The 26,323-nt window shown below is 37.8% G+C and overlaps 1 protein-coding gene across 4 annotated transcripts in view; it reads left to right on the top strand.

Moving 5' to 3' along the window:
* Window positions 1-26,323, top strand: part of ATP13A4 (ATPase 13A4) — a 116,043-nt gene that overhangs the window by 957 nt on the left and 88,763 nt on the right. The window lies entirely within an intron of this gene.

Genomic DNA, 26,323 nt, shown 5'->3' with positions numbered 1-26,323 from the left:
CAGCCTATGTCCGTTTCTCTCTCTCTCTCTTTTTTTTGTTGCTTCTCTTTACTTCTAGAATTTTACTTGTTGTTCCCTTCATACAGATTGGTTACAGAAAATTTTCTGGAGTTCACAGTCTCTTTTATTTTAGGTATGTTCCCATCTGAGAAACTGTAGGAAAATCAAAGATGATTCTTATGCTCTTGCTGAAATTAAAGCTGTATTTCTCAATTACAATCTAATCAAGAGAGAGTTAGAAATGTGTACTTCTGTTAATAAGGCCGTTCTGCTAATTGTGTAAGCATAGTCTTTTATGCCAGTAATGGTGTAATTAAAATGTTAAAATGTGAAGTTCTCATTCTACAGTAGCATTTTTATTTTCCTGGAGTAAATATATAAGTAACAAACCCAAAAGATATTTACTTAAAATTGTTTTCTTGGTTAATTGCTTTAGCCCTGACTATTAAATTCTTTGTTCCTAAACTGGTCTTTCAAGTCTAATCTGCTTACCTGTTCCTATAGCAACAACATTTTTTGAAACTTCAGAAGTAGATCCCTTCTACTATCAAAGCTGAAACGTTTATAAGGGAATTAAAGTCTCCCAAGTTTATGTGGCTTTCTTAATTGTCTCCTTACTTCTTTTGGATTTGACTACCAAATAACAATTGCCTTTAGGCCCTACACAAATGTCACCAGAAATGACCTTCTGATCCATGTTTTTGATCCATCCCTTTCCCTCCAAAGTGTTTTCTCTATGTTAAGAAACTTAAGAAAATTCTCTATTTTTTTTTTTGAAAATTCTCTATGTTAAGTTGAAAATCTGATCCTCATCTTAAGTATTCACAAGAAGGCAAAGTCTACTTCCCTTTAAGGGTTTTTTATTCTCCCTCAAATCCTCAGCTGGAAATATAGCTACTCTTTTCCTGTGCCCTCATTTCTTTTCTTCCACAGTTTGTCATTCCAGAGTCATGAAGAATCATCTACTTGCTGGCAGGACATTTCTAGTTCCAGGGAAACTACTCTCCCTTTTGTAGGCTACACATTCTACCGAGGCAATGTTGTCAATAGGTCACCTTCACAATGGCATCACTCAGTCAACACATTTGGGTGTCAGCTTAGTTTTGCATGCAACTGAAAGCCCGGTTAGGAGAGGGCCTTTGACGTGGAAAGCACACAGTATTTTCTGGAGAGGAGTCATCTAGCCGCCAGTCTCGGAGGAGGTGCAGCAATTAGTATGCACTCTTGAGCTCTCTAGTCTGCTCTGCCTGGAGAAACCTGGCCACCGGCCTATTACTGTGTCTGACACTGTCCATTTTTAAACACACCACCCCACTCCCTTCACCCAGAGCAGCAAGCAGCAAAAATTAGCAAGATATCTTAAATATATGCCACATATTTTTAGAGTGATTTTTAGTTTACAAAATAGTTTTTTGCCCTCTAACTAACTTAGTTTTCACTATACCCTGTGATGCCTTCTTCAGCTGTTGCAGAGGATATAGCACTCCTTTTCTTTTTTAAGTTGTACTGCAAGGCATGTGGGGTCTTAGTTCTCTGACCAGGGATCAAATCTCCTCTCCCTACAGTGGAAACACAGAGTATTGGCTGGACCAACACCGTAGCCAGGAAAGTCCTGGATATGGTACTCTTAACAGGAGAACACACTTCCTCCCTTAACCGAACAAAGTCTAGAAGCATCTGATCTGCTTAGATTCCCCAGGATCTGTTTTTATATATGGTTTGTATTTCCTGAGTCAGTCTGTCTCCTTTGGCCTCAATGTTAGTTCCTTTTAGCAAGTCAACATTGTCTAGAAATGTGTCACACCAAGTATTTATAGTTTCTGGCTTTCTAATTACTGCAAGTTCCAAGGGAAAATAACATTCTAGGGTATAGCCTTCATGTCAAATAAAGAAGAACGGAATATTTCCAGGCCTAATGATGCCTGGGACTATCTTCCACTCTAGAACTAATAAAATAAAAACTAAAGAGAGACTCTAGGTGACCTAAAATTAATATCCTCAAGTGTAAATTGAGACAGGAGCCCATGGAAGAAAGCACTTGTTAGGAGGAGAAGGCAGGAAAAGGGGAAAAGTGAACTTCAGAGATGTACCCAAATGATTGCCTCTGAGAGGCCTCAAAAAGGAGACCATCTCCCAGATAGCACCCGAGTGAGACCAGAGATCAGGCTTTCACTAGCCTTGGGCTAGCCACTTGCTTGCTCTAGCCTCAGTTTTTGTGCCTGTAAAATGGGTGTAGTCCTTTTCTTACTTGTCTCACAGGGTTCTTATGCGGAAGTGTTTGAAGAAATATAAAGTTCTGGAGAATCATAAGCTGGTATCTATGCAAAGATAAAAGTCAGGGCTTCAGCAGTTAACCAGTTGAATGAATACTGCCACCTCCCTCCCTACCAAATGAGGTCGTTTCTTCTCATTAAATAACGACAAGTGAGGAATATATACTTTTATTCACAGGTTATAGAAACCATTTATAAATGGAGAGGTGCTGAGTTTCTTCATTAATAATCAGCTTTGTAGTGCTTACTTTGGAAAATAGCCACCAGTCTTAGGACTCAGTTTCCGTATTTGTAAAGGGAGAACATCAGATGGCCTGGGACCTCAAATTCAGATGTTACATATTTATATTTTGAAAGGTCTTAGAAACACTGAGTGCTCATTTCCTTGTACCGTGACTGTACAAAGATATGATTTAATTGATTCAAAGTTTACTCACTATTATATTTAGTTACACTCTAGTGAAATCAGACTCCTTCATGGGGAAGTGCTTTATTCCAGTGAGACTTTTTTAAATAAATATTTTTGTTTGTTTATTTACTTATTTGGCTCTGCTAGGTAGGTCTTAGTTGAGGCATGTAGGATCTTCCATCTTCACTGCAGCATGTGAACTCTTTAGTTCTGATATGTGGGACCTAGTTCCCTGACCAGGAATCAAACCTGGGCCCCTTGGATTGGAAACTCAGAGTCTTAGCCACTGGATCACCAAGGAAGTCTGACACTTGTTTTAAAAATTGTGTTCCCTGATTTTTTTCTTTCCTGGATTTTAGCAATTAAGAAAGAAAAAAAAAGCCTTGAAAATTTTTTCTGATTATAAAGGCAACATACATTTATTGTAAAATATGTTGCAATGACATATAAAAGTGTAAAGAATGAAGTAAATATGATTCATGAACTTTCCAACCAGATATGATCAATATTATTATATTGGTGACTCTCCTTCCAGACTTATAAGAAATGCATATACAAAATTTATCACTTGCTAGCATTTCACTACATTTTATTTTTTATTTATTTTTATTTTTTTCCCAATTATTTTTATTAGTTGGAGGCTAATTACTTTACAATATTGTAGTGGTTTTTGCCATACATTGACATGAATCAGCCATGGATTTACATGTGTTCCCCGTTCTGAATCCCCCTCCCACCTCCCTCCCCATCACATTTCACTACTTTTTAATGTTATCTATATTCTTGCAATTATTTTTATCTGTAGTATCTGTATCATGGAAATACTACATAATGGTATGCTACTGTGCATCTCTTCTCAACTCTGCTTTCAGTGATGCCACATTAGTAGCTTGAAAGGAATAATGTTGGGAGTGTTTATACCATAGAAATCAGTAGGTGCTGCAGAGAACTTCTGTCGTTAAAGGCTGGTCATTAAATATATACCCATACACTACAGCACATATTATTTCCTCAAGACTTTTCTCCCTCCTCCATACATTCCTGAATAAAATAAGAATACTGAGATTCCCCTGGTGGTCCAGTAGCTAAGACTCCACACTTCTACGGCAGGGGCAGGGATTTAATCCCTGGTCAGGAAACTAGATCCCACATGCCACAATGAATATCGAAGATCTTGCATGACACAGCTAAGACCCGGCCCAGCCAAATAAATAAACATTTTTTAAAAATAAAATAAAATAAGTAAGAACATTGTATTTGGATATCATCCATTTATTTGCACTATTACATGCTGAATCAAAAGACAATCACAATCTACTCTTAAAAGAATATACACACATTATCATAAATACACTTTTTTAAACAAAAAAATGGAGTCATTCCACTTATACTCTTTTTTAAAGCTGGCTTTTTCATTACACTTAAAATGTATTAGGGACATATTTTCCTTTTGATATTTATAGCTTCACATAACGATTTTATTGTTTAAATTATGTTTGGATGGATCACACTAAACCAAGTACATCTTTCATGTTGCACACTTAGGTCATTTCTAAATATCTTTTGGTTGTGATGGACAATTCTGTGCATATATTTTTATATATTCACCAGAGCATTTCCTCAGGGAAAAGTCCTAGAAAAAGGTATTGCTGCTTTAAAGGGGATGTGTACTATAAATTTTGATTGAGACATGATTTTAAAATGAAACTGCCCACCCTAACATTGTGACTGTACCAATTTATAGTCTGACTAGCAGTTTTTTTTTGAGAATGCTTACTTTTTCTACCATACTTGCCAATGTTGAGCACTATCAATCTTAAACTTTGTCTCATCTGGAATGTGAAAGTGATACTTTGTGACTGTATTATATTTTCATTTCCTTGGTTTGAAAGTTATCACACATCTATATGTTTGTCGGCATTTATTTTTACTAGATTATCTTACTGTTATCACTGATGTTATATCAACCAGTAGACTGGGTAACTAAAATTTTCCAGTAGACTGATAGACTGGGTAACCCAGTAGACTGGGTAACTTCCCAGTGAATATGGAAAAGCAAGAGCAACTCTTTCTGAACTTCCAAGTCATTGGGAGCAGCAAGAAGCTAGTGCCACAGGCACATGATATGGAAGCAGGGTGGTGTATGGTCTTTGCCACATTGGAAGGCCTGTCGCGCCTTCAGCTGAGTCAGGGGCATCTGTCCTCAGCAATTATTGGGCTCACTTTGATAGTTGATGTTGGCCTTTTCTTCCCTAACACCAGGGAGCAAAAGCACCTCCCCCACCTCAACAGCCACTTATTTATTATGCTCATTGAGCACCTCCGAGTTGGTTGCCAATGTTAACTAGCAAACCCACCGATCTCATAGTGGAGGAATTGTATTTAGACTGAGACATTTTGTCAGCTGAAATGTTAAGGAAGCCGGGCCACTGGCCAAGTCCAGTGTCTTTATTCTTGATTCATTGCTGTAGAACTCCCATGAAGTCAACTCATCTTTGATTGAAACACTCAAAGAGTAAGATTTAATGGCTTCTTGAGAATAGGGGACCTGCTTGGTTCACCTTTCTATGGCCTCCTTCTCCCCTTTCCCCAGGCCCCAGAATATAGTACAGTGCTTGGCACAAACACTCAGGGCATAGCTGATGGCACAATGCCAACTCCCTTAACCTGTAATTTTGTATTCTGAGAAGAACAGGGAGGCAGCGGGTGAGACGCTCAGTGGGTGAGACGGTTTGAATAAAGAGAAACCTAGGAAATTTATGTTGTTTATTGGGGATTGTCAGTCATCTTGTGAATTTATCAATTGACTGCTCTCTCCATCAATCATAAACAAAGCTTATTCTTCAGAGTTAATTAGCCATACTACACTATTTTCCTATGAGATACTTTATTCTACTCTTTTATCCGTTCATGTATAAATTCAACAAATATTTACCAAACCCTTCCTGTGTGCCAAGCATCCTCTGTGTTAACCAAAGAGGATTTCAAGTGAATAGCAAACAGTTTCTGTTTTCAAGGAGTTCAAAGATGAATGGGCAGGACCGAGTATGTAATTCGTGGGACCCAGTGCAAAATAAAAATGAGGTACCTTTGGCTTAACAATTATTATGAACTTCAGGATGACTCTAGCAGAGCATCCTCCCAAGAGCAGGGCCTTGTGTGACTGCACAAGCCACATGTTCATGAAGCTGGTCCTACAGTTGGGTCAAGTAGGGGTGAAATGTAATGAAATTACGTTGAAATAGGTATTGTTGGGAGACTTATGCATACAGAGCCGTGGGAGCACAAAGAAGGAGCAACTCAGTCAAAGAGCAATCCAAGGGGAAAAGAGGGCATTCATTTTCTCTGGAGGGGTAGATTAAGGCCAGATTGCGAAGGACTTTATGAGACATCCTAATGAATGTATATTTTGTCTTTTCCACAGATTCCCAAACATTGGTCCATGAAAAAAGTATACCAGAATCAAGTTGGACAGTGCATAAAAAAATAGATCCATAGGTCCCCATTCCAGACCTACTAAATTAGAATCTTTGATGATCAAGCTGGACTTATTGTGATATCAGCCTGATGGGCACAATGGGGAAGCCACTGGAAAATTTGAAACAGGCAATTCATATAGTAGGATTTTCCTTTCCAAAGGATGTTACATCAGGGGTGAGGAAGTTTGGTTGGAGGAGGAAAGTCAAGGAAGGAGTGTTTGAAACAGTCCAGGTAAGAGATTCAGGGTGGAACTACAGCTTGTTAAAGAGGATGCTGAGTGGAGAATGGATTTAAGAGATATTTAGAAATTAGAATTAAAAAGACTTCATGATCCATAGATCATGGGATAAGAGAGAAGGGGTGAGCAGGATGAGAAGTTATTAAGGAATACTTTAAAGCTCCTACTTTTCCAAAGGGAGAAAGATGGTGCTGTCAGTTAATCCCACAGGGAAAAATAGGAACAGGTTGGGAGTGAGGATGGCAATAGCTGTAGCAAATACTTACATGGTATTGGATCTGGACTGGGAACTTTACAAGGTAATGACTTCTTTAACCCTCTCAACACCCTTGGAGGAATGAGCATCTCTCTTCCTCAAATGAAGAAACAGGCACAGAGAAATTAAATGACATGTCTAGGTTCATCTGGCTCAGGAACTAGTAGGCAACAGCCTGGGCTCTTGCTTTAAACATGTAGCTTACTGCCTCTGGTTTTGTTTTATTTTGGGCATACTACTTTAGTTGTTAATGGTTGCAAAACAGCAGGGCATAATTTAAAGAAACACCACATTAGGAATCTGGAGACCAGCACCGTGGTATTGGCTCAGTCATTATTAAAGTAGATCATGGTCACCTCTCTTTGATGTCACTTCATTTACAAGATGGAGATAATAATACCTTACTGATTTGAGCCAGGGACCAAAGCGGATGGTTTCTTGGGGTCCTTTCCAACACACATAAAAATATGGTTTAAAAAATTTTAAAACAGGTGGATAAAATCTCTGTGAAGTGTCTTAAGAAATTTAAGTGATATTCTTGAGTTTTTGATAGTACTGTGAATTGTTTTTAATCATGAAAAGAAGGACATATCTGGAGACATTACAGTAAGTGGGAACGGGAAATTTATGGCGGTTGCTTTATGAATTACTCATGAATAAAGGAATCAAGAGTAAAACTATCAATAAATAATTAACCAAGGCTGAACTCTACAGCTTCCTCAGGCCCACAGAAGACTCATAGTGCAGGGACTTGGCCTTCCAAAGAGTCGGTGATTTGGCATTACGTCCAGAGGAAATTCACCCCTGGGCGCCAGTTTCAATACTTGGTGGCTATTTCAAAGCTTTATGAAGACTAGACAGAGTGAGATCACCTATCTAAATGGGCGGCAGGTATTTCTAGATGCCCATCATGTAAACCTTGGTGAATTGCCTGAAAATCACGGCTGGATAGAATTGGACGGCCTGTCAGAACATCGCCTCCTCAAATCCGTCCTCAGCCTGAGGCTTTGCTTATGGACAATGAGCACAGTTATGCCCTAGATATCCCTTCAGATAAAGAGCAGAAGGAGGCCCAAATGTGCTGGTGCTTTCCAGAGAAATGTTATGTCCCTCAGGCCAGGACACTTCATGATTTTAGTGGTTGTGCACACAGGGCTCTGGCTGAGACTATAATCACCTTAGTATTTCAATAATTTACTAGCTTCTTGGGGGGGAACCATGGCTGCAGGATTTTGAATTTCTGGATTTTTGAAACTTTGAGTCTCAAGATCAGGCTTGATCACCAAGCATGATAGCGATCTTTTAGCTTAGATGCCACATTACCCTATGCAAGTCTTTCCCTCAGTCACTTCTAAGAGACAGTTTTTTACTTTCCATTTTCTCTGATCACCTTAACATGGTCTTCTTGCTCTTCCCAGAATATTTTATATACTTTCTTTGCCAGGAAGGTGTCTTCACCCTAATATCTGGTCTTCAGAGTCCTGCCTATCCATCAGAACTCATCCCAAATCTGACTTCCTTCTTTAAGCCATCTGGGAGTCCTTGGGTCACAGTTGGTCCCTTCCTTGTCTGGAATGTGTTTGAACTCTTACTATAGCAATTTTCACTGGGTTTTGTAATAGGGTGTTTTATTATATTTTGTAATAATGTGTTTATCTTTCTTCTCCAACAGATTGTGAGTTAGTATGGGCAGGTACTGCATCTTATTTCATGTTTACATCTTACACAGAACACCAACGTTACTTAATATGTTTCTGATAAGATGAACTGAAGACTGCGCAAATATTACAAGTTTTTTTCCTCTTTCCTAACTAAATTAAGTCGTTACACCGAATTTTACAAAAGCAAGAACTGAGAATATATAATTTGTCCAAATCTAGAAGCTAAGAAGCGTTAAAAAACAGATCTTGAAACTTGGCAGGTTGATTCCAAAACTCCTACTCCAACTCCAATAGTTTCCTGGGTGCCATTACTGTTACCACCCCCACCAATACCACAGTCTCTGTTACCGCTGTCCCTAACCATGGCTATCACTACCACCACCGCCACAACCACTACAACTAGTAAATAAGCCCAAGGTAGTGCGTATTAGTTTAGCTGCTAGTTCACACTTAGGGTTCATTTTGAACTTGTGAGAAACAAAACCTCCAGGTCTCTTTTATAAAAGTCATAGCTTTCTGATCTTTCTGGCATAGAAGTGAACAGAGGCACAGGCTCTGGAGTCAGGTCACCCGGATCCCGCTGTAGTTTCAGCCCTCCGTGCCTGCCAGCATCACAGAAGTGGTCATGCTCTTGTCGCTGCACCAGTGTGGCCTCCTTGGCTTTTCACTACTTGGCTGGTTCCTAAGTTTCTAGTAGGGGCACAGAGGGTGTTCCTAGCCAGTCCTTTTGTATTTGGGCTTCAGGGAATGATGCTTTGTCAATGTTCTTGTTCGTCCTTTCCATGGCAGCCACTTCTGTCTGTCATTGGCCTTAGGTGGGATTTTCTTGCTCCTCCCTTCACAGTTGCTTGAGTGTGATTTTGTAGACCCATGCTTGGTAAGTGGTAGAGGATCTACCCAGCATCAATGCATTTTTGCTTATGTCAGAGAGGATTTCCTACTTACAAGTAAGTGACCTTTGTCCATTTGGTCCTGCTTGCTTTAATCTCAGACTTCGCATGGGGTTTTCTAACAACTCCAGTATTACATATCTCCAGGTACTAAGACAATGGAAAAAATAAAATTGTTTCTCAATAATATGCAGAAATTTTTGCTTTTCTCAATAAAATAGAAGAGCAAAAAGACTCATATTTTCTCATTGGCTCTGATTGGATCATCTCACTTTTTCAAACTTATTAGTGTGGACAGGAGAATATCATGGTTTTAATCACATTCCCAGTCCAGGAGTCAGGGTCAGAGGCAATTCTACATGAAGCACATTAGCAGAGGGTGGTAGGAGGAGGTTTGACAGAAGAAAATTGGAGTTTTGGATGCTATTACCTGGAGTAAAATAAATGGGAATTGGGAGGTCTAGACTAAAAAGTACAAATGGACAAATAGAATTTCCCTTCTAGCCAATAAATAATAGTGTAGCTGAACTGAACAAATAAAGTTTAAAGTGGTTAGATCCCCTGTGATTTTTTTGCCTGAGTAAATATAAAATATAAAGCTTTTCTGAAGGTATTTTACATATCTAAGAAGAGGAGGAAAAGGACTTTAAAAATATATGTTTGTTTTTCCAATTTTATTTTTATTTTTAAAAGTTATTTAAATTGAAGAATAATTGATATGCAATATTGTATTAGCCTCAGGTGTACAGCAAAGTAATTATGTTCTCTCCTCTGTATATGTATCTTTTCCCCAATTCTTTTCTTTATAGGCTGTTATATTTGAATGTAGTTTCCTGTACTATACAGTAAATCCTTTTTATCTAACTTTTTTATATATGGCCATGTGTATCTGTTAATCCTGTACTCCTAATTTATCCTCCCTTTCACATTTGGTAAGGATAAATTTGTTCTCTATGTCAGTGATTCTGTTTCTATTTTGTAAATAAGTTCATTTGTATTATTTTTTTAGATTCCATGTATAAGTGACATCATATAATATTTGTCTTTGAATTACTTCAGGTAGTATGACAATCCTTAGCTCCATCCTTATTGCTTTTTTTCTGATTTTAAAAGTTTGTTTAATCATATTTTCCTATTTACAAAACAGAAACAGGTTCACGGACTTAGAGAATGAATTTATGGTTACCAGGGGGAAAGGTAGAGAGGAAGGATAGAGTGGAAGTTTGGGATTGACATGCACACACTTGTATATTTAAAATAAATAACCAACAAGGACCTGCTGCATAGACCAGGGAACTCTGCTCAATATTCTCTAATAACCTAAATGGAAAAAAAATTGAAAAAGAAAAGGTATGTATATATATATGTATATATATGCATAACTGAATCACTTTGCTATACACCTGGAACTAACAACAGTGTTAGTTAACTATGCCCCAATATAAAATGAAAATTACAAATAAAATAATTTTCATTATCAAAAAGTTCATTCAATTGTATTCAATAATTAAAATGTGCACAGTATAAAAGGAAAAGAATCACAATAATGCCATCGCCCAAGGCAAATACCACTAGTATTTTATTTTATGCATTTATATTTCAGACTTTTTTTGTTTGTGCTTCACCTATTTTCAGTTAAATTTGAAACCATACTGCATAATTATGTTGTTTCTCTTCACTTAATATTATTACATGTATTTCTTCCATGTTATTAAAAATAGTTAAGCATTATTTTAATGACTACATAATATAATTTAATGATTATCTTATTCTTACATACATAGGTTACTTTCTACTGCTACTACTACTAATATTGTAGTGAATATCTCTGCATATAAATCTTCTCTGTGTTTTGTATGTTAGAGGAATATTTTTAAAGACAAGTCTTTCCTAGTTCCTAAAATTATATTTTTTGGGGGTATCTGCACATTTGTAAGGCCAGATTGGCTAACCCTTCTCAATAGTAGAGATTTAGACTCAAGTGGAGCTGCAGGAAGGGATATGATTTTGACTCTCAGAAATGTTATTTTTGCCATTCTCCACCCAGGAAACTATAAAGAGGAAGTGTGTGATAGAAAGTTGTGATGTTTCTATTTATCCAAAGGTTTTTCAGGCGAAAGACATCATGTGCATATGAAGGGTCAGTTCTGACCACAAGGAGTCCCATGTTGTAAGGGTGAACAGGGCTGGAGCAACAGGCTAGGGAACCTTCATATTTTATTTCAGAAAAGTTTTCTTATAGCTTCCCCCTGCTCTTTCTACCCTAGGAGAAATAAATAAAAGCTAGAATCCTTAATAACTTGGTAACAAATCCCAATCCCTTTGCCACAGCTATAGTATCTGTTCTTTAATAAATGCCTGATTATAGGGCTTTCAAACCATTGGGAGAAAAAACCAATTATCTTCTGTCTGAAATTATACAAAGATCACAGAGCAGGGAAAAAAAATTATTTGAGTTAACATCATTGAAATAATTGCCTACAAAGGATCCGTATATAAATTAATTGGCAAATTGAAATAAAAGAATATGCAAATAAAATACTTTTTCATAATCCCAAGGAGGATATACTTTTCTGTTTAATTTCTCATAGCTTATTGATCAACTATTCACTGCTGTATGTTCAATGCTTAGAAAAAACCCTGGTACATAATAACTGAACAATGTGTATTTTTGAAAGACATAAATGAATGAATGATGGATGAATGTAGCTTGTGACAGTTAAATTCCAAAATGATATAAAATAGTATACAAATTAAAAGATAAAAAATGATTAGAATTGAGAGAAATAGATGCCTGGTTTACTACATTTCACTTTACTTGTTCCACAGAATCTCAGGCCAAAATCTTCTTCAAAGTTTATCTGACCTTCTCCTGCCCCTTACTTCATTCATCCAAAATTCTTTTAAGTGCCCTCAGAGAGAAGGAAACTTATAATAAGACAAATCATTTCCTTGTAAGACAGAGCTGACTATTAAAAAACAAAAAACTCTTCCTTGTGTTGAACTGAAATATGGTTCTATTAATCTGAATTTATTCGTCTTACTTCTGATGGCTTTGGTGGCTTCCTGGAAAAAAACCAGTTTCCAGTTCTACAAGTCAGGTATTTAAAAATTGTTCTTATATTTCCCCTGCCCTACCCTTCCAGGTATCTCTTCTCCAGTCTATACAGTTTCTTCAATCATTCTTTATGTTCTTTGAAATCTACCTCTGAAAATCTTGGAATAATTAGAAGAAGCTACCTTCTCTTATGTAATTCTTTCTATGAAATCAACAGAGATTCTTGGGTAAAGGTGCATCTACCAGGAGGAACACAGAAGTGCCACTTACTGTGTCATGAAGGTTTGTTGATGGTAAGGAGTTCAGAGCAGCCTGTTCAGTTCCAGACAGGTCTTAGAGCAGACTTATTCTGTTACCGAGTTCTGTTCCTCTGCTTGCCACTTGAAAAATCAATACTCAAGAGACAAGTTAGGTTGGAAAGGAAAGGTTGCTTTACTCAGGAAGTTGGCAATTAGGGTGGAAGGTGGTTTTTGTGTCCCCAAATCAACTGAAGATTCTGCTTGTCCTGAGTAAAGGGAAAAGGGGGAAACAATCTCAGTTAATCACTAACAGGGTCAGACTCTTTGTCATGTTTCCATTCCATGTGGATTCGCTGACTCCCCCTGAGCTTTCTTCTGATGCTATCTTACCTACAGATTAGCTAAGGGGGATGAAATATATAACCAACTGAATGCCAAGTTCCAGAGAATAGCAAGGAGAGATAACAAGGTCTTCTTAAATGAACAATGCAAAGAAATAGAGAAAAACAACACAATGGGAAAGACTAGAGATCCCTTCAAGAAAACTGGAGATATCAAGGGAACATTTCATGCAAGGATGGGCACAATAAAGGACAGAAACAGTAGGGACTTATCAGAAGCAGAAGATATTAAGAAGAGGTGGAAAGAATACACAGAAAAACTCTACAAAAAAGGTCTTAATGACCCGGATAACCATGATGGTGTGATTGCTCACCAAGAGCCGGACCTCCTGGACTGTGAAGTCAAGTGGGCCTTAGGAAGCATTACTAAGAGCAAAGCTAGTGGAGGGGATGGAATTTCAGCTGAACTATTTCAAATCCTAAAAGATGATGCTGTGAAAGTGCTGCACTCAATATGCCAGCAAATTTGGAAAACTCAGCAGTGGCCACCAGACTGGAAAAGGTCAGTTTCCATTTCAATCACAAAGAAAAGGCAATGCAAAAGAATATTCAAACTACCGTACAATTGCACTCATCTCACACACTAGCAAAGTAATGCTCAAAAGTCTCCAAGCTAGGCTTCAATTGTGCGTGAACCGAGAACTTTCAGACGTACAAGCTGTGTTGCAAAAAGGCAGAGGAACCAGAGATCAAATTGCCAACATTCATTGGATCATAGAGAAAGAAAAGAATTCCAGAAAAACATCTACTTCTGCTTCATTGGCCACACTAAAGCGTTTGACTGTGTGGATCACAACAAACTGTGGAAAATTCTTAGAGATGGGAGTACCAGACCACCTTACCTGCCTCCTGAAAAACCTGTATGTAGGACAAGAAGCAACAGTTAGAATTGGACATGTAACAACTGACTGGTTCCAAACTGGGAAAGGAGTAAGACAAGGCTGTATATTGTCACCCTGCTTATTTAACTTATATGCAGAGTATATCATGTGACATGCTGGGCTGGATGAATCACAAGCTGGAGTTAAGATTGCCAGGAGAAATATCAACAACCTCATATATGCAGATGATACCATTCTAACAGCAGAAAGCAAAGGGGAACTAAGAACCTCTAGATGAGGATGAAAGAGGAGAGTGAAAAAGCTGGCTTAAAACTCAGCATTCAAAAAACTAAGATCATGGCATCCGGTCCCATCTCTTCATGGCAAATAGGTGGGGAAAAAGTGGAAATAGTGACAGATTTTATATTCTTGGGATCTAAAATCACTATGGACAGTGACTCAGCCATGTAATTAAAAGACACTTCCTCCTTGGAATGAAAACTCTCACAAACCTAGACAGCATATTAAAAAGCACAGATGTCACTTTGCCGACAAAGGTCCACGTAGTCAAAGCTGTGCTTTTTCCAGTAGTCACATACAGATGCAAGAGTTGGACCATAAAGAAGTCTGAAAGTGTCAGTCACTCAGCCATGTCTAGCTCTTTGCAACTTCATGGACTGTAGCCTCTGTCCATGAAATTCTCTAGTCAAGAATACTGGAGTGGGTAGCCATTCCCTTCTACAGGGGATCTTTCTGACCCAGGGATTGAAACCAGTTCTCCTGCATTGGAGGCAGTTCTTTACAGTCTGAACCACCAGGGAAGCTGAAGAATTGATGCTTTTGAATTGTGCTGGAGAAGACTCTTGAGAGTCTCTTGGGCTGCAAGGAGATCAAACCAATCAATTCTAAAGGAAATCAACCCTGAATATTCATTGGAAGCACTGATGCTGAAGCTGAAGCACCAGTACTTTGGCCACTTGATGGGAAGAGCTGACTCATTTGAAAAGACCCTGATGCTGGAAAAGATTGAAGGTAAAAGGAGGAAGGGTCGGCAGAGGATGTGATGGTTAGATAGCATCACCCAGTCAGTGGACGTGAATATGAGCAAATTCTGGAAAACAGTGGAGGACAGCTGAGCCTGGTGTGCTGCAGTCCACGGGGTGGCCAAGAACTGGACATGACTTAGCAGCTGAACAATAACAATGCAGTGGTTAAAGTCACTCTTTTTTCTTTTATTTTAAACCTTTTATATTGTATTAGGTATAGCTTATTAACAAACAATGCTGTGATAGTTGCAGGTGAATAGCAAAGGAACTCAGCCATGCATTTTCATGTATCCATTCTCCTCCAAACTCCCCTCCCATTCAGGCTGCCACATAGCACTGAGCAGAGTTCCACGTAGTATACAAGAGGTCCTTGTTGGTTGTCCATTTTAAATATACCAGTGTATCCATGTTCCTCCCAAACTCCCTAATGATCCTTTACTCTCTCCTCCCCATCCTCATACCTGGCAGCTAGAAGCTTTTTCTCGAAATCTGTGAGTCTCTTTCTGTTTTGTAAGTTCACTTGTATTATTTCTTTTTAGATTCCACATGTAAATGATGTCACATGATATTTCTCCTTCTCGGTTTGAAGAATCAGTCATTCTTTTACTACTTAAGTCGCCATTCTTACTCCTTTTAATCCAGGAAAGAAATCAATAAGTTAGACAAGGCATAGTGTATATTCTATAGAGCATAAAACATGTGTTAGGTTAAATGTTACCTAGTGATCTCATTTTTATAATTAAAGTCTGAGGGAAATAGAGGTGGACAAATAGAAAAGGGGTGGAAAAAAAGTACTTAAAATTCTTGCCTAATAATTGTAACAGTAGCATTTATTGACTATTTACTAGGACCTATGTCCTTTATAAGCACTTTTTCAAGTGATACTTCATTTTGAATTTATAAAAACCCCGTTAGGTAGGTAATGTCTCTACAGGTGCAACCATTAAGTATTTCCGATGGTCTACTATGGCAGTGGTCTCCACACTATGGATTGTGGGTAAAATCTGGCCCACTGATTGTTTTAGAAATAAAGTTTTGTTGGAAAACAGATCCCTGCTTTTCTTTATAGATTGCCTTTAGCTGCTTTTGCCCTACTCAGCAAAACAGAGTAGTTGTGAGGGAGTTCGTATAGCCCACAAAGCTGGAAATATTTTCTGTCTGGTACTTTACAGAAAAGCTCTCTTCCTTTCTTTTCTTTTCTGGTATTATTATCATTTTTTTTTAAGAACAACTCTTCCTTCATTGCCATAGTAAAATGTTACTTGTTAAGATTGCCCACATTTTCTTTATCCACCAATACTGGTTTCCACCAGTACTGGTTTAGTAGAGCTCTAAAAGGCCTGGGGTTGGGTGGGTTTGGACAGGCTGTCCGTGTGAGCTGTAGATATTCACAAACTGTTGTAGTTGAAAGGACCTGTTTAGAAGTCCAGATCTTTCTAATACAAATATTTCCATTAATCATTCATTTTGTGTGAGAAATTGTCCCTTGTCTGGCCTCTGCTTCTTCCATCTCTAGATAGATGTAGATGTGTAAGATCTGTCTGAATCAGTTTCATACCTGTCCTCATTGGAGGTTGCTTAGACTCTTACTAGCATGAACACAAGGCCCAGATCTATAAGATTTGCCTGCTGGATATAGTGTAGCCATTTATCGCCAAGAGCCAAATGGATCCTTAGATCCCTCAAATCATGGAATTTCAAGTGTAGAAAATTACTCAGAAATAGTCTAGTCTGACATAGTCATTTAAAGCAAATTTTTTTTTTGGTAAAGATAATTGTAGGTTCACATGCAGGTGTACGAAATAATGCAGAGAGATTCTGTGTACCATTGATAATATCTTGTAAAACTTTAATACAGTCTCACAATCAGGACATTGATATGATCAAGGTACAGAACATTTCCATTACCCAAGAGATCCTTCATTTGCCTTTGTATAGCCGCATCCATTTCTTTTTTAACTGCACTCCCTCCTTATTTTCTGGCAACCACTAATCTGTTCCCTATTTCAATAATTTCATCATCTCAAGACTGTTATGTAAATGTAGTCATACAGTATATAAACTTTGAGACTGACTTTTTAATTCACTCTATTTCTCTGGAGATTGATCCAGGTTGTCATTTGTATCAAGAGTTCATTCTTTCCTTATTGTTGATTAGTGTTCTCTAGTTTTCTATGGTGCCATGTTTTATTTAACCATTCATCCATTGAAGATCATCTCAGTCATTTCCAGTAGTAGGCTCTTATGAATAAAGCTTTCTATAAATATTTGTGTATAGGCTTTTTTTTTTTTTTTTTTTTTTTGTGTATAGGCTTTTGTATGAAAGTAACTATTCATTTCTCAGGGATAAATGTTCAGGAGAACAATTACCGGGTTGTATATAAGTTACATGTTTCTTTTTTTTTTTAACAGAAACAGCAAATTGTTTTTTAGAATGGCTGTACCACTTTACATTCCCATCAGCAATGTCTGAATGATCTAGATTCTTTACTTTCTCACCAGCATTTACTGTTGTCACTATCTTTTTTTAACTATTCTGATAGGTATGTAGTGACACCTCACTCTGGTTTTAGTTTGCCATTTCCCTAATGGCTACTGATTTTGAACATCTTTTTGCGTGCTTATTGTTGTTGCTCAGTTATGTCAGACTCTTTGCGACCCCATGGACTATTGCACGCCAGGCTTCCCTGTCCTTCACCATCTCCCAGAGCTTGCTCAAACTCATGTCCATTGAGTCAGTGATGCCATTCAACCATCTCGTCCTCTGTTATCCCCTTCTCCTGCCTTCAGTCTTTCTCAGAATCAGGGTCTTTTCCAATGAGCTGGATCTTGTGGCTGAAGTGGCCAAAGTATTCGAGTTTCAGCTTTAGCGTCAGTCCTTCCAATGAATAGTCAGGATTGATTTCCTTTAGGATTGACTGGTTTGATCTTGCAGTCCAAGGGACTCTCAAGAGTCTTCTCCAACACTGGTTCAAAAGCACCAGTTCTTTGGCATTCAGCCTTCTTTATGGTCCAACTCTCACATCCATACATGACTACTGGAAAAACCATAGCTTATTAGCCATCTACATCTTCAGGTCTTTTGTCTTATCTAACTGAATTGTTTGTTTTTACTGTTGAGTTTAGAGGGATCTTTATATATTCTAGATACTAGTCCTTTGTCAGGCGTGTGGCTTGCAAATATTTTCTCCAAGTCAATAGACTCTTATCCTCTTAACAGGCAAAAATTTTCACAGAGAAAAAGTTTAAAGTTTTAATGGATTCCAATTTATCATTTTTTTTCCTTTGATGGATTGTGCTTTTGAAGTCAAGTCTAAGAATTCTTTGGGTAACTATAGGTCCTAAAATATTTTCCTACTTTTGTTCTTTAAGTTTTATGTTTTACATATAAGTGTGTAATCAATTGAGGGTTAATGTTTGTACAAGGTATGAGACTTACGTTGAGGATCATTTTTGGCCTATGGATGTCCAATTTCTCCTCTTCCATTTGTTGAAAAGGCTATTTTTCTCCATTAAATCACTTTTGCATACTTGTCAACAGTCAATTGGGCATATTTGTATAGGCCTATTTCTTGATTTTTATTCTGTTTCACTGAGCTATGTGCCAATACCACATTCACTGTCTTGATTAAAGTAACTGTGTAAGTCTTGAAATCCCACTTAATTCTTATTTTTCAAAATTGTTTTGGCTATTATAGTTCATTTGCATTTCCATATTCCAAATTTTAGAATAATTTTATTTATATCTACAAAAAATTCTTATTGAAATTTTGATAGAAATTGTATTAAATCTGTATATTAATTTGTAAAGAATTAAAATTTTCTCTATTTTGAATTTTCCAAACCATCAACATGACATCTTTCAATTTATTTAGATTTTCTTTGGTTTATTTAATTACCATTTTGTAGTTTTCAGTATACGAGTCTTGTACTTATCTTGTTATACTCACACCTAAGTATTTCATTTTTTTTTTTGAATGATTGCAAGTTGTCTTATATTTTTATTTTTGGTGTTCATATGTTTATTACTGGAATATAGAAATACAGGTGATTTTTGAATGTTTACCTTGTATCTTGTGAATGTGGTAAACTCATTTATCAATTCTAAGAGGTTATTTTCTTGTTGGCTTCTTGGAATTTTCTATATAGAAAATCATGCCATATACACGTAAAAATGATTTTTATTTCTGTACGCTGTTTATTTCTTTTTCTTGTCAAGTTGCAACTCTAGCACTGTGTTGAATAAGAGTGGAGATAATAGACACTTTTTCTTGTTCCTGATCTTATGGAGAAAATATTGTCTGTCATCATTAAATATATTACTGCCTATATGTTTTTAAGATGCTCTTTGTTAAATTGAGGAAATTCCCTTTCATTTTTATTTCTCTGAGAGTTTTTAATCATGAATGGGTGTGAACTTTTATCAAATATATTTTCTGCATTGATTGATCTGATTCTGTTTTTGCTTTTTTTTTCAGTCTCTTAACATGATGGATTACATTGATTGATTTATGAATGTTGAAGTAGTCTTATAAGCCTGTAACACACCACTTGATAACATTGCATAATTCTTTTAGCATATTGCTGATTTTTCTTTGTTAATATTTCACTTAGAACTTCTATATTCCTGAGGGGTCTTGGTCTATAATTTGATTGCTTTCCTTTTCCTTCCTTCCTCTCTTTTTAAAAATACTGTCTGTCTAGCTTTGTTATCAGGATAACATTTGCTTCATAAAATGCATTAGGGAATGTTTCATCTTTTTTTCATTTCCTGAAAGAAATTGTGAAGAATTGATGTTAATTGTTCTTTAAATGTTTAGTAAAATTTTTCAGGGAAACCACCTGGACTTAGATATTTTAGATATTTAAAAAGTATAAGTTCAATTTTCTTGATAGTTCTAGGGTTATTCAAATTATCTATTATCCTTCTAATGATATGAATAATGAGATCTTTTGTCATAGTTTCACAGGTCTTATGGCTCTATTCAGCATTTTAAAGACTATTTTCTCTCTGTAGTTGAGTTTGGGGCACTTTTATTAATCTTTCATTTCACAAATTACTTCTTGTCCCTCCATTCTACTATTGAGCCCATCCTTTGAAATTTTCTGTTTTTTTAATTTCAGGCATTGTATTATTCAGTTCTAAAATTTCTATTTGGCTCTACTTTGATCTTCTACTTCTTGCTGAGATATTCTCTTTTTTCATTTGTCTTCTGTTTGACTGTAGTTGCTCCTCAAAGTATTCTTATGATGGCTTTAAAATCTTTATCAGATTATTTTAACTTCTTTGTTATCTTGGTTTGGCATCTATTAATTGTGTTTATTCATTCAGTTTGAGTTCTTATTCTTTTTGGCATGACTTTTAAAAAGTAAAACCTTAGGTATTATGTTACAAACTCTGAATCTTAATTAAAACTTATATCTTAGTCCGCTTCTGTTGCCAAACTCCTCCAGCAGAGGAAGAGTAGGGCATTAACTCATTACTGCCAGTTAGTGGGAAAGTCAATAACCTACTCAACTGCCACTGACACTTGAGGAGGGGAACGCTTCTCACTACTGCTGGCTGAGAGCCAGAGTTTCAGTACCGCTATGCTCCACTGATAACTGCCTGGCTTAGAGAATTAGAAGTGCCTCACTGCTCTTCTCCTCATGGCCTCCACTGATGCGTCTTACCACTGCTAGGTGATAGTAAAAAGTTTTGGTTCTCATAGTCTTCATCTGAGTACCCCAGCATGGAGGAGGAGAAGGTGAGCCTTGTTACCTGATCAGTGAGAGTGGTAGTCCAGGCTTCACATGGTTTCCGCTGATACCACAGGGAAAAGGGTGCTTGCTACTACTTGGTGGAAATGAAAGTCTTGGCTCCATTATTTAGCCTCATGTGACATCATTCCTGCTGGGGAGTTAAGGTTCCTTCTTTACACATGGAGAAGAACATTTTAGACTCAGAACTTGGCTTTTGCTGGTATAGGTGGAGTGGGGCCAGTTTTTTGTCTGTAGACTTTGGATTCTTTCCTGGCTATTTAGATAGATCAGGCTTTTGGTGTGTGTGTGTGTCTGTGTGTGTGTCTGTTTGTATGTCTTCTCCCACTGTCAATCTCTTTTGCTCCAAGCCATAGATGAGGCAAAGAGAAAACCCACGGAACTCACTACTGTGTCATTGGTTCCTTGGTTCCCAAGTTTTGTAGTCAGTCTGCCTTTTCTCCCTTATTCAGTCTCCTTATGTTTGTTTTCTATATAATGTTCACAGATTTTAGTTGAACTTATTGGGAAAAATAGGGAAAAGTAAGTCTATTCCATGTTTCCAGAAGTAAAAGTCTCAGTTACTTTTAAATAAAATATTGTATTATGACTTTATTTTAAAATGGGCTTACCTCATAGCTCAGTTGGTAAAGAATCCACCTGCAATGCAGCAGATCCCAGTTCAATTCCTGGTTCAGGAAGATCTGCTGGAGAAGGGATAGGCTACTCATTCCAGTATTCTTGGGCTTCTCCTGTGGCTCAGCTGGTAAAGAATCCACCTTCAAAGACCTTCATGTCACCCATCTTTTCTCAGACTTAGAGAATAGATAAGCAACATCAATTGAATAAATGTAATGAATCTCAGCAGAGTGCGTGCTATCAGTTCAGTTCAGTTCAGTCACTCAGTTGTGTCTGACTCTTTGCAACCCCATGGACTGCAGCATGCCAGGCCTCCCTGTTCATCACCAACTCCCAGAATTTACTCAAACTCATGTCCATCAAGTCGGTGATGCCATCAAACCATCTCATCTTCTGTCATCCCCTTCTCCTCTTGCATTCAATCTTTCCCAGCGTAAGGGTCTTTTCAAATAAGTCGGTTCTTCACATCAGGTGGCCAAAGAATCGGAGCTTTAGCTTTAGCATCAGTCCTTCCAATGAATATTCAGGATTGATTTCCTTTCAGATTGACTGGTTGGATCTCCCGGCAGTCCAAGGGAACTCTCAAGAGTCTTCTCCAACACCACAGTTCAAAAGCATCAATTCTTTGGTGCTCAGCTTTCCTTATAGTCCAACTCTCACATCTATACATCACTACTGGAAAAACCATAGCCTTGACTACATGGACCATTGTTGGCAAAGTAATGTCTCTGCTTTTTAATACACTCTCTGGGTTGGTCATAACTTTTCTTCCAAGGAGTAAGTGTCTTTATTTCATGGCTGCAATCACCATCTGCAGTGATTTTGGAACCCCCAAAATAAAGTCTGACACTGTTTTCACTGTTTCTCCATCTATTTGCCACGAAGTGATGGGACCGGATGCCATGATCTTTGTTTTCTGAATGTTGAGCTTTAAGCCAACTCTCCTCTTTCACTCCCCTCTTTCACTTTCATCAAGAGGCTCTTTAATTCTTCACTTTCTGCCATAGGGTGGTGTCATCTGCATAGCTGAGGTTATTGATATTTCTCCTGGCAATCTTGATTCCAGCTTGTGCTTCATCCAGCCCAGTGTTTCTCATGATGTAATCTGCATATAAGTTAAATAAGCAGGGTGACAACATACAGCCTTGGCGTACTCCTTTCCCTATTTGGAACCAGTCTGTTGTTCCATGTCCAGTTCTAACTGTTGCTTCCTGACCTGCATACAGATTTCTCAAGAGGCAGGTCAGGTGGTCTGGTATTCCCATCTCTTGAAGAATTTCCCACAGTTTATTGTGATCCAGACAGTCAAAGGCTTTGGCATAGTCAATAAAGCAGAAATAGATATTTTTCTGGAACTCTCTTGCTTTTCTGATGATCCAGCAGATGTTAACAATTTGATCTCTGGTTCCTTTACCTTTTCTAAAACCAGCTTGAACATCTGGAAGTTCACAGACATCTGGAAGTACAAGCTATAGGGATAGATAAAGCCTTCAACAAGCTAACGCTTTAATGGAAGAGGCAAACATTTTATTCAGCTAATCCAAATATTAATTATACATAGAAGGTAAAGTGATCTAAGGAAATACCTTTTCTTCCTTCCTTACTTTCTTTCTTCATTCCTTCCTTCTTTACTGAGCACTTATTGTGTATGGGTCCCTGTGCTTTGTTGTCATTCAGTCGCTCAGTCATATCTGACTCTTCGCAACCGCATTGACTGCAGCATGCCATGCATCCCTGTCCGTCACCATCTTCCTGAGTTTGCTCAAACTCATGTCCATTGAGCTGGTAGTGTCATCCAACCATCTCATCTTCTGTCATCCCCTTCTCCTCTTGCCTTTAGTCTTTCCCAGCAGGAGGGTCTTTTTTAGTGAGTCTGTTCTTTCATCAGGTGGTCAAAGTATTGGAGCTTCAGCTTCAGCATCAGTTCCTACCAATGAATATTCAGGATTGATTTCCTTTTGGATTGACTGGTTGGGTCTCCTTGCAGTCCAAGGGACTCTCAAGAGTCTTCTCCAACACCACAATTCAAAAGCATCAATTCTTCGGCGCTCAGCTTTCTTTATAGTCCCACTCTCACATCCATACATGACTACCTGGAAACCCATAGCTTTGACTAGATAGACCTTTGTTGGCAAAGTAATGTCTTTGCTTTTTAATATGCTGTCTAGGTTGGTCATAGTTTTTCTTCCAAGAGGCAAGAGTCTTTCAATTTCATGGCTGCAGTCACCATCTGTGGTGATTGGAACCCCAGAAAATGAAATATGTCACTGTTTCCATTGTTTCCCCATCTATTTGCCATGAAGTGATGGGACCAGATGCCATGATCTTAGTTTTCTGAATGCTGAGTTTTAAGCCAGCTTTTTCACTCTCCTTTTCTACTTTCATCAAGAAGCTCTTTAGTTCTTCTTTACTTTCTGCAATAAGGGTGGTGTCATCTGCATATCTGAGGTTATGGATATTTCTCCTGGCGATCTTGATTCCAGCTTGTGCTTCATCTGGTCCAGCATTTCTCATGATGTACTCTGCATGTAAGTTAAATAAGCAGGGTGACCATACACAGCCTTGATGTACTTCTTTCCCAATTTGGAACCAGTCTGTTGTTCCATGTCTGGTTCTAACTGTTGCTTCTTGTCCTGCATACAGATTTCTCAGGAGGCAGGTCTGGTATTCCCATCTCTTAAAGAATTTTCCACAGTTTGTTGTGATCCATGCGGTCAAAGGCTTTAGCATAATCAATAAGGCAGAAGTAGATGTTTTTCTGGAATTTTCTTGCCTTTTCTATGATCCAGTGGATGTTGGCAAATTGCTATCTGGTTCCTCTGCCTTTTCTAAATCCAGCTTGAACATCTGGAAGCTCACAGTTCAAGTACTGTTGAGGCCTAACTTGGAGAATGCTGAGCATTACTTTGCTAGTGTATGAGATGCATGCAATTGTAAGGTAGTTTGAACATTCTTTTGCATTGCCTTTTCTTTGTGATTGGAATAAAAACTGATCTTTTCCAGTTCTGTGGCCACTGCTGAGTTTTCCAAATTTGCTGGCATATTGAGTGCAGCTCTTTCACAGCATCATCTTTTAGGATTTGAAATAGCTCAGCTGGAATTCCACCTCCACTAGCTTTGTTCGTAGGGATGTTTCCTAAGGCCCACTTGACTTCACATTCCAGGTTGTCTGGCTCTAGGTGAGTGATCACACCATCATGGTTATCTGGGTCATTAAAATCTTTTTTTGTAGAGTTCTTCTGTGTATTCTTGCCACCTCTTCTTAATATCTTCTGTTTTTGTTAGGTCTATACCATTTCTGTTGTTTTTTGTGCCCATCTTTTCATGAAATGTTCCTTTGGTTTCTCTGATTTTCTTGAAGATGTATCTAGTCTTTCCCATTCTGTTGTTTTTCTCTATTCCTTTGCACTGTTCACTTAGGAAGGCTTCCTTATCTCTCCTTGCTATTCTCTGGAAGTCTGACTTCAGGTGGATATAACTTTTCCTTTTCCTTTCACTTCTCTTCTTTTCTCAGCTATTTGTAAGGCCTCCTCAGACAATCATTTTACCCTTTTGCATTTGTTTTTCTTGGGGATGGTTTTGATCACTGCCTCCTGTACAATGTCCTTGTGCTTGGTATTAGGGCTACAAAGAAAAGTCATAGGGCCTATGGATTTCAGTGGGCTAGTGTTATTAGAGCAAGGTACTGTGGGAACATAGAGGAAGCAACAACCAACTCCTGGATGATTTCAGTGAAAAAGTGTCAACTGAAAATAATCAAGATGGACAAAAAGGAGTTTACCAGTAAGCCCAGATAAGGTGAAGAACATTCTAAATCAAGGAGACACAATGTACAAAGGTACTGAGGTGTCAAGAGACAGAGCACATTCCATTTGGAGAACTGAATGTAGTTTGGCAAAGTTGGTGTGCCATGTATCTGCTGGAGCGGGACAGGAAGAACAGAGAGATGAGGCTGAGAGGATGGTGTGGGGAAGGTTAGGAAGGGCTTTGCTTACCATTCTAAAAGAAATGAAGGGTTCTAAGAAGGTGACCAACCACAGTGGTTTGGCTGGACCTTCTGGTCACTAACACTGAAAGCCCACATCCTGAAAAACCCCTCAGTCTTTGACAAACTGGGATGGTTTGTTACTCTAGTAAGAAATTGAAAGCAGATGTCTGCTTTGGGAAGGTACAGTGTGGACAACGTTGTAGGTGCACGTTGAACCTAATGGGGACTCTTGTAGTGATTCTAGTGAGCATAGAGGTTGAACTAAGAGGAGAGATGTATCTGGGATGGAGCAGAAGAAACCAATTTGAGAAAAATCTAGGAAACACAGTCCGTGGTCTTTGAACTAGTTAGATGTTGAGGGAGGAGGGGGAGAAATTTTAAATTTGTGATGAATTCTGATTGAAGAGACTTCATAGAGAAAGTTTTATTTGAATAAAATCTACTTATTTAAAGATTGGTAGGAATATGTGTAAATCTATGGCTGATTCATATCAATGTATGACAAAAAAAATAAATAAATAAATAAAAAAGAAGAGGACAGAAAAATAAAAAAGAAACATTGAATAGAAAATATGTGTGCAAAAATAATTCCAGCAGATATAATCTCAAAGAATATGAATATGAAGAAATCCTTAGACAGGGTGCCAGCTCTGAACTGCTCGCAAGCAGCACACCTGAAATGAAAAGAAACAAACAAACTACACAGTTTAAAGCGACTCTTTTATCTATAACAGGCACAGGGTTTGGATACAAATGCCAAAATAGAAATGTTAATTTTAGGCAAGAGAGGATTTATTTGTTTATTATTATTATTTTAATATAAATTTGTTTATTTCAATTGGAGGCTAATTACTTGACAATATTGTATTGGTTTTGCCATACAGTGACATGAATCTGCCACGAGAGAATTTAAAGTGGAGATTTCTAAGCAAGATGACAGAGAGATGAGATATTTAATGAAAATTATAATCCTTAAGTAGTTATCGAACCATGGATTTTTAGCTCTCTAACATCTTGCTTCAAAATATGTGAAGAAAAACTGACAAATGATAAAGGAAATTCACATTCCTGTAGGACATTTTAATACCCATTGTTGTGAAATTAGCAGATGAAGAAACCATAAAAAGGGATTGAAAGCCAGTTTTCTAGCCCTCCCCACAGCGTGGACCACAGATGGGTCACTCA

Source organism: Cervus elaphus, chromosome 19, assembly GCF_910594005.1.
Source record: "Cervus elaphus chromosome 19, mCerEla1.1, whole genome shotgun sequence".
Classification (NCBI taxonomy): domain Eukaryota; kingdom Metazoa; phylum Chordata; class Mammalia; order Artiodactyla; family Cervidae; genus Cervus; species Cervus elaphus.
Note: the sequence above shows the minus strand (reverse complement) of the source record. Positions and strands in the feature narration are given on the sequence as shown.